The sequence below is a fragment of the Thrips palmi genome, unplaced genomic scaffold (assembly GCF_012932325.1).
Source record: "Thrips palmi isolate BJ-2018 unplaced genomic scaffold, TpBJ-2018v1 HiC_scaffold_4, whole genome shotgun sequence".
Taxonomy (NCBI): domain Eukaryota; kingdom Metazoa; phylum Arthropoda; class Insecta; order Thysanoptera; family Thripidae; genus Thrips; species Thrips palmi.
This window is the reverse complement of record NW_023144631.1, coordinates 10,492,952-10,501,977: the sequence shown is the minus strand read 5'-3', so window position 1 is coordinate 10,501,977 and position 9,026 is coordinate 10,492,952.

Genomic DNA, 9,026 nt, shown 5'->3' with positions numbered 1-9,026 from the left:
GAATCACTAGTGTACTCATGTGTACAAATTTGCCCGTACTCATTGTACTCACAAGTTTTAAAAAGGTGAAATTCTCTCGTTTTTCGACCGATTTAACGTCGAGTGCCGTTTAAAACGCTAAATAAAGCCTTAAAACGTTTTAAATTGTGAAATTTATGAGTAAAGCAAGGTTTCCTCACCCGTACTCATGTACTCATGTGTACACCAGAACCCTGAGTGATTCACCCCTCGGGCTCCGTTCGGATTCGGGACGAACACGAACTACCGCACTGGAGGGAAGGAAGTACTGCTAGAGCTGAAAGGAACGTAAACCTAAATCGAAATTATTAGACTAAAATAAATATTTTTAGGGGACTGTCATTTAGAATGTGTAAGGAATGTGCAGAGAATGTGTAAAGAATGTGCCCAGAATGTGACAGAATGTATGAGAATGTCAGAGAATGTACAGCGATTGTGTGAGAATGTTCGGGAATGTTAGCGAATGTGTAAGAGTGTGGTGGATTGTGGCTGATTGTTTTGATTCTATGAGAATGTGTGGAATGTGTCTTGAATGTGAGTGAGTTTTACGGGAGTTGGGTCTCAGGATGTACAACGAATGTGCCTAGTGGGTCCCCCCTCGCGTTTCGAACTTGGAATTTCATAAGCCACTGGCACTATAAATTCACTGTCGCGGTTTGGAAAGTGACCTTTCCATAGCCAGTGGCGCTTTAAACACACTTTCGTGTCTGGCTAAGAAAATTCAAGAAGCCATTGGCTACATAAATTTAATGGTATTTTTTACAGTGTAGGGGTGCGAGAGAGACAGAGCGACGAAGCACACTTTTCGGAATCGCTCTGGTGCATCCCTGCAGCGCTGCGTCGTCCGCGACGCTCTCTATCGGCGCTCAGAATTTCATATCGGCCGCGGAACACGTCTGGACGTCCTGCCGGAGAAACTGGACGCTGGAGCCGTGGTGGAGCCGCGGTGGCCGAGGCTGGGCTGCCTTGGCAGACGCCCTCGTGATATCATCACGCGTTGCAGCGTTGCACGGCACGGCCCGGCACGGCAGGCCGGCGGGCCGCACGGGCGCTACTTGATCTAAGCTGGCCCGGGATAGGCCCGGCGCGGCCGCGACGCCCAGCTTCCCACGGGTGCAGTGCCTGGTCCGCTGCGGCCGACTGGGGTGCTGCCCCTGTGGGTGTGTCTCCGCCGTGGTCTCCACGCACACACTCACACAAATAATACACGCACACACGCACGTGCAAAGTCCTGAGTATGTAGCGTGGTACTTTTATTGACCCCTATAAGCAACTACACGAGCAGAGCAACCCGACCAGGAATTAGATTCGGAATAAAGTCGTCCGAGCTCCGCGACACTCCGCGCGCCGCCTCGCGCCTTCCGTTTACGATGTCGGAGCCCCCACTAGGCAACTGGATCATTTCCCTTCGAGTTACGGCCTCGGGGTGAGGTGCCCCGGGAGGTGCCCCGGGAGGTGTCGCGGAGCACAAGAAGGACAGACGCTCATTCCGAGCGGGTTGTCTGTCTCTCTCGCACTCGCGGGGCGTAGTGGGGCGTCGCGCACGGGTGCGAGAGAGACAGACGGCGAAAGTTCGGCGCGGAATCACTCCGCTGCTGCGATCGCATCGCCGTTTCCGGCCGGCCGCTTTGTCCGCGGCGCTGCGGCACGCTGCGGCACGCCATCAAGTGCACCATGCTGAGGTGCCACGAGCGAGTGCACACATCGCGGTCCTCGCCGGCCCTTGCATCATGCCGTCTCCCTCGCGCCGCGCGCGGTTCCGCAGGGGTGCGAGAGAGACAGGGCGGCGAGAGCGTTTAGCTATTAGCGTACATTGTAAGCCGGACGCCGCGACGGACTTTTAGTGCGCCAGTGCGACCGATTCAGAGGCCGTGCCGGTCCGGGGTCCGGGCCGGTCCGCGCGGCACAGCTGGGCGCAGCCTGAGCGCGCAGCCGCAGCGCGACCTCTTCTTTCGCGGCGAGGCGAGGCGAGGCAGGTTGGCGGGGCCGCGGCGGAGCGCCCCGCGGTTTAATAACTCCCAGCCAGATGATAATAGGTTTTTACGATCAAAAGCGATGAAATCGAGCACACAAAACCAACGACCGCATAAAACGGTACGGCCGTCCTGGCCCCGCGGCCCCGGGCCCCGCCCTGTCCTGCGCTTTTGCCTGGGAGCGGCCGGGCTGGCCTGGCCGGGAGTTGGCAGTGGCGGCACATCCCTGGCCGCGGCCGCGCAGCGCGCAGCCTGATTTGTGTAAAGCCAGCCTTTCTCCGGGTGGGTGCAGCCACCGCAGCCGCACCGTGCTGTTGCACAAGCCGCGGGCGTTCAGAAAAACAGCGCGCTGTCTCTCTCGCACCCCTACGGACCGCCGCCGGGTGTGCGAGAGAGACAGCGCGACGAAAACCACCGTTCGGAGTCAGCCTGCTGAGGGATCAGCGGCCCGGCCCGCGCACTTCGCTTTTCGGGGACCCGCTTCGCTTTTGCAACATTGTTCGATCCCAATCGTCTCGGGGATCAGGACGTCGGACGTTTGACGTCCGCGTGGGCCAGGCCCAGTCCGGCCAGGGTGTCCATTCAGACGCGTCGAGTCGTTGTCCGCAACAGTTCTCAACTCTGCGTTTCTCCAACAGATCTAGCCTTGAACTCGAAAGTTTCAAGTGAATTTACTTCTCGCAAGTAAATTTCTTTGGTTCAAGGATCGGTCTTTTGGGCGCTGTTGCTTCCCTCTGCCGCGTGTAAGGGAGAGGGGGGCACATAGTGACACGGGGCTAGTAGTGACAGTTCGTGTTTCGTACTGTTCCCGCGCGATTTCTGCCCTCATAATTTTTCATAAGCTTCGTTTCAAGTCCAATCCAAAACGATGTTTTGAGAAGGTGGTGGAAGAGAGAGGTGGGAAGGGCGTCATTAATTTTGGGAAATTTGACCCTCCGGAAACGAGGCATAACCTAAATTTTCTTTCCATATTTGAAGTTCTGTAGCATGTCTTTAATGATATTTGAAAGCTTATCATATGTTTCTCCGTTTGCTCTACATGTCAATACGTCATATCGACCAAATATTTAATGTATCAGTCCATCTGGATGAAGGAGGTTAAGTTGCAAAGTTTACTTTGTCTCATGGGGTAAACAGTGACAAAAATTCGGGGGTAAATAGTAACACTCGTCTACTGGCATTTTTGAATTTATATGCCAAATTTTTGACTTTTGTTTATGTTTTTTATTAGGCTGTTAAGTTTTTGGTCTTTATGTTAGGTTTGGACCATTTTAGGTTTGAGGTGAAGCGTTACAAATTTTTTTGAGGTCTGGTCTCAATTCTTGTCGAAGAAACTTTCCGCTCAATATGAAATTTTAGCTTTTCTTAATTAACTGGAAAAGTGACTGTTCCATGTCCTCCAGGATCATTCTACCAGTACAAAGAAGTATTTTAAGTAACAAAATATGAATGTTAATACTCAAAACATTAAATCTTCTTGTAAAAAAAATTAAACGGGTATTTTATAAAATGATCAACCTGACCTAACCAAACCTAGATGTAGGGCCTTAAAGAATATTAGCCGTCAAACGTTGTGGAAGGGCTGTCTGTCAGTGAGAGTACACAAGAAGTGCAGCTGCTAACATATGGTAAACGGCAAAGCCGCTGCTCCTCACATTTGGAAACCCCTAAACATCTGTATCCTCTTTAATAGAAAAATATTGAGTTTTTCCTCTTAATTTAGATTTGGCACTGTTAACATTTCAGAAAACACTTAAAAACATTTTATAACTATTTTGTGATGTCAAGAAGGGAGGTTTATCAAAGGAAATTGATAGTGTCACTATGTACCCCCACCCCAACCTGTCACTATTTACCCCAGGGTGGGGTAAATAGTGACAGTTGCAAGGTTTACCAGAAAAGCTTTTGGAAGGGATTTGTGTGACTCGGGCAACTCGAATGCTACCTTTTCTTACTCAAATAATACCATACTTCAGTTTTATTTTTAAAAAATGGGAAAATGTCCATTAAGACGCCTGTAGGACCGAAAAGAAATTATCTGTCACTATTTGCCCCCCTCTCCCTTACTGCGCACTGGACTGGGGAATGCAGCGACGCGGCGACGCATTTTTGAGGCGCATCATCACATTGCTCATGTCGCGGGGCGGGGCGGGGCGCAGGGACGCACGACGACGCCGGCCGGGTACTTGTCCGCGAGCCGCGGCAGATAGAGACGTTGTCGGCGTGGAAGCCCCTCAGCCCGGCCGTACGGCAGCAGCATATCCACTTCTGCCAAACACGTCTTTTACGAGCAAACGACCGGCCGAGTGGCGGGCGCCCCGCGCGCCCGGAGTCCGAGCCGGAGACCCTCGCCAGGACGGGGACGGGACAGGACCAGTCCGGCGGGGTCACAGCGTCGCTAGCCCGCAGGCCGATCCCGAAACGGCGCTTCGTCGCTCTGTCTCTCTCGCACCCCTACGGGACGCTCCGTGGGTGCGAGAGAGACAGAGACAGACGGAATATCAGCCTGCCGCCTCCTGCCTGCTCTTCCCCGCCGAGCTCCGACTGGCCAGGCCACGGCCTCAAACGGCGCCGCCAAAAGTGACTCGAGTCCCGGGGGATTCCTGGTGCTGGCCCTGTTCTGTTATCGGCGACCTGGCGGGACGGGCCACAGGCAGGACGGCCTCGGGATGCTCGGGGCGGACGATGGCCCGGATGGCCCCGACGGCCCGCCCGGCCCGGCCCGGCCAGATGGAGACAAATTGGCCGGCTTTTATGTCGTTCCGCTGTTCGACAAACTGCCCTGCAGCAGCTCGGCGCCGCCACATCGCCGCCGTCGACGACGTGGACGTCGTGGTCCGGCGAGGAGCGAAATTCGGCAGTGCTGCCACACAAGTAGGCGAAACTTCCCACTATATGCACCTGTATAGGGTTGACAGCCCGAGCAACTTGGCTTTATAGAAGTTGCGGAGGCTGGCAACCCTTTCAACACGGGTGCGTAGCGAGAATTTTCACCTCCTTACTTGGCAGCAATACGCTCCCCTTCATCCCTGTCTTGTTGTTGTTGTTGTTCTTATTACTTCTGCCACTGTTGTTGTTTTTAATTATTTCCCCCGCGCCGCAGATAACGCTGGCGCCACAGCACGTCCGCTCGTAACGCGCAGATAAAGTGCGACATATTTCTTTGCCGCACATTTCACATTTTTAAGGGCGTAGGAGCGGGTGGCTACTCTGAGAATGGTAGCATCCGAGAGCGTTTTCGGGTGCATCCGCAGTCGTCTGAGGCCGGGGTCCCGATGCCCCGTAGACCTGGTCCGCAGACAATGCACCCTCGGCCGGCTGTTTATGGCCGGCCTGCCGGAGTGCGGGTGAATGACACCCCGGCACGGGGCTCGGCCTGGGCCGCACGGAGCAGATCGCCAGCTTTTCGTGAGCTCGGGGCCGGTCTTCAATTCCAAGTCCAAGTTTCAGGTCAAAATTAAAAGTTTTGACCAAATTTGACGAAATATTTTTTGCGAAGTACTGATTATTTCTATGTAGCTAAAAAAGTTGTTTTCGTTGCTCTGTTAAAAGTGGCCGCAGAAACTTAATTTTTAGATGGGTAGAACCAAAATTTCATCCCGAGTACAATGGTGAACATCCCATGAGTGTCAAACGACGCGTTAGAAAAATTTTAGCTTTCAGGTAGCGAAAGGATCGCCTTCCTTTTGTGTGGAGAGGCCTGCTTCACAATGGGCTGCGCCGAGGCGACGATGATGACAGGCTGATTTATTACCCCCAGGCCCAAAATACAAATTTTCAAACGAGCCTTTTCGCGTTTTTGGAACATGCGGCAATGGATTCGTCGTTGAAAGCTGGGTCTAATGATGTTTGAATTTTTGTTCTACGATAATTTCTACCAAAATCGCGACGAAAATTTGCCAAAACTGGTCGGGACCCGGTGCCGCCTGCCTTGCAGACGGCTCCTCGACGGCTCCCCTATTGTCCGCCCGGCGCGTCACCCCGGACCCCGACTACCTGCCTCGAGCTCCGCTGTGCGACAGAAACAACACATCGGCCGAAGCAGCCTGTCTCTCTCTACTGGTGCAGGACCTTCAAATCTGAGTGATTTTCTAGACCACACGACGCGAGTACCACACCTCCTAGAGAAATGGAAAAAACTTGCCCGTGAAGAGAAAGGCATGGCCTAGGGGATGTGATGGTCCATATTTTCGCCCTTTCATTAGATTCCGCTCCGGAGCTTCCTGAAAATCACTTATTTTCAAGGCGTTCCAGATACGTTCCTAGACGTTAGAGCGCAAATTGGAGTAGACCATCCCCTACATACAGTCCCTGCCAACAAGTGTGCAAAGTTTTAAGACGCTGCGACCCTTGATTTCCCCGTCATGTGGTCTGGAAAATGTCAAAAACCGCCAAAATTTCGAACTTTGGGGCGTCGCGACGCCGAAACTATGCGTCGCCGAGCAAAACGGTTTGACATGGTGCCTTACCACATCGATCACTATCAATTGGCGAAAAAAAAATTTTGCGCTCCTACGGCCTTAATTCACTCTGCCCAGCGAGTGCGCGGTGGCGCGGGCGCGCGCGCGTGTGTACTTGTTGCCACACCAGCAGGCTCAAAATTTCGTGTACCAAGATGCGCGTATCCTTCTCGACAGGGTTGCCAACCTCAGCCTGCCTACTTGACGACTTCTTGTGCTCAAAGCAGGTGCTGCCTAGTGGGCAGACTTTAAAGGTTGGCAACCCGTGCGACGCCGGTGCATCGTGGGAGTCTTTGCCCACTTATTTGGCAACACTGCTTGCGCTGCGTGTAGACCACCACGCTCTATAACGTTCGCAACGTTCATGGCGTCCTGGCGCTCACGACGTCATCCTCTTTTCTTGCCCCGGCCGGCGAAAAGGGGCGGCAGTGGCGACGCGTGCGCGTCACGCCGAGGAGGAGGCGTGTGGACAGCGGTGTGGAGAAACCCGAGGGGCACGCACGGACCGCACGCACGCGCGTGACGACGGCACACCACGCACGAGTGTCGGGGAAACGCTCGCCGTGCGCGAGCGCCGGCATGGGCCTAGCAGTGGCGTGGCGGCGGCGGCAGTGGCGTAGCACGGTAGCGCCCTTCCCCTTCCCCCTAGTTATCTCGATCGGCGGGCCTTCCCTTTGTCCTTCACACAAAAGGGTTCGAAATGAGTACAGAGGAATATCCGAATTATGCATTCCGATGCCGCCGCCGCCGGGCGGGCGGACAGACAGACAGACAGACGGGCGGGCGGGCGGGCGTGATGGCCTTGCCTTTCGGAGCTCATTCATAAGAAGCGCGGCCGCCGCGGCCCGGGAGGCCCGGGGCTTGGAGCTTGGGGCGCACCGCACCGTCGGGGACCACCAGCAGCACCACCACACTGATAAACGCGGCCCGCACTCGCGGCCCCGGATTCGGATTGCGATTCGGATTGAGAGGGTCGCCGGCGCGCGTGCGGCAGCAGCGCGCTCCACGTATTTATTTCCACTTCCGTGAAAGGACCGCATAAAGTGCCTTCGGCTGTTTTTGTTGTTGTTTTTTTTTTCGTGCCGCGCCATGCCGTACGTTTCCAATAACGAGCGAATCGGCGGAAATGAATTGCCGGGGCTCTCGGACCCGAGGCAGTTCCCCTTAAACACACACACACGCACACACATTAAGGACGCTCATTTCTTTACGTGCCCCAGATTACCCCGCTGCTTTATTTGCTTGATGCCGTACTTTTTTTTTCCTTCATTTTTTTCCCCGTACAAAACTGTGCGGCCGTATGTGGAGCGATGGAACGCGCTTTGACAGTGTACGTTCGGCGGCGGCGCGGCGGCGTCGGGTATACCGGGTACTGGCGAAGACGGCGCGCCGCAGGGCAGGGCAGGGCAGGGCGTAGGGCGTGCAGCAGGGTGCGGCATGCTTGACCCGCCCCCACCCCGCCCCGCCCCACCCCCGCGGCGGGGCCCTCTTGTTCGTTGGGCCCTCCCGATACAATGGTCGCAGGCCGACACAGGCGCGGCACGGCCGGGCACGGCGAGCGGCTACCGGGCAACGCGCGGTGGGTACGATACCCCCTCCCCCTCCCCAATTCCTTGCCCCTTCACCGCCGCCCCGCTCCTCCCGGGGCCGTATCCCTCGGGCGATGGACATGTCTCTGGAACGAAAGCGCCATGCCTGCCCCTCCCCCTCCCCTCTAGTGACATTTAGTGACGGTTGATCGCACCGTTATTGTAAAAATCCTCTGGAAATAATTGGGTTTTACTTTTGTTGCTTTGGCTCGTCTAGCTGTCGCCCGAAGATGCGTGCTGCGGACGCCTCTCGAGGTGTTCTGCCGCCGGAGAGGATGCCGTGCTGTGGGGCCGCACTGTAAGTACGTCGCTGAGCCACGCCACTGGAGATGAAAAATGCACGGCCGCGCTCCCTTTTTAATTCACAACATACTCGTCGATTTGTTTCCCTTGTTCTTGTTTTTCGCCGGCCTTTGTTCCTCGTTTTGGACCGCCTTTGCCGAAGTCTGCAGGCGGGGAGCCGCCAGGCACGGCGGGGCGGGGCGGGGTGCGGTCACTGTGCGGTCGTGCCACCGGAATTCTGCTGCAGAGCACCAAAAAAAAAGAGGGAGAACACCAAAATAGTTTGGAAATATCGCGTTTGGGGGAATGCTTCGGCGGCGGCGGGACTCTGAGAACCCTTTGCGGGGTCAGAAAAATGTCAAGGGAAGGAGGCCTTTGGAAGGCGCCGAACTGGAGGGGGGGGGGGGGCGCCGGCCGAGTGCCGCGCGCTCCCTGCATTGCTACCACATATTCAGCACTGCGAACAGCGCGGGACACAACCGACCATGGTAATGTGCAGTCAACAATGCGAATCCGCCCCCCCCCCTCGCTCCTCGTTTGTGACCGGGCGCGCGCGCCATGCGCCTTAATTGTCTCGTGTACTCGCGGGGGAAGGGGGGGGGGTTAAGGGTCTAGCGAGGCAGCGAGGCCCGCAACAGGTTCAAGATCGGGATCCGGGGTGAGCAGTGCAAGTGCAGTGCAGTGCAGTGGCGTGGCCTGCCGCC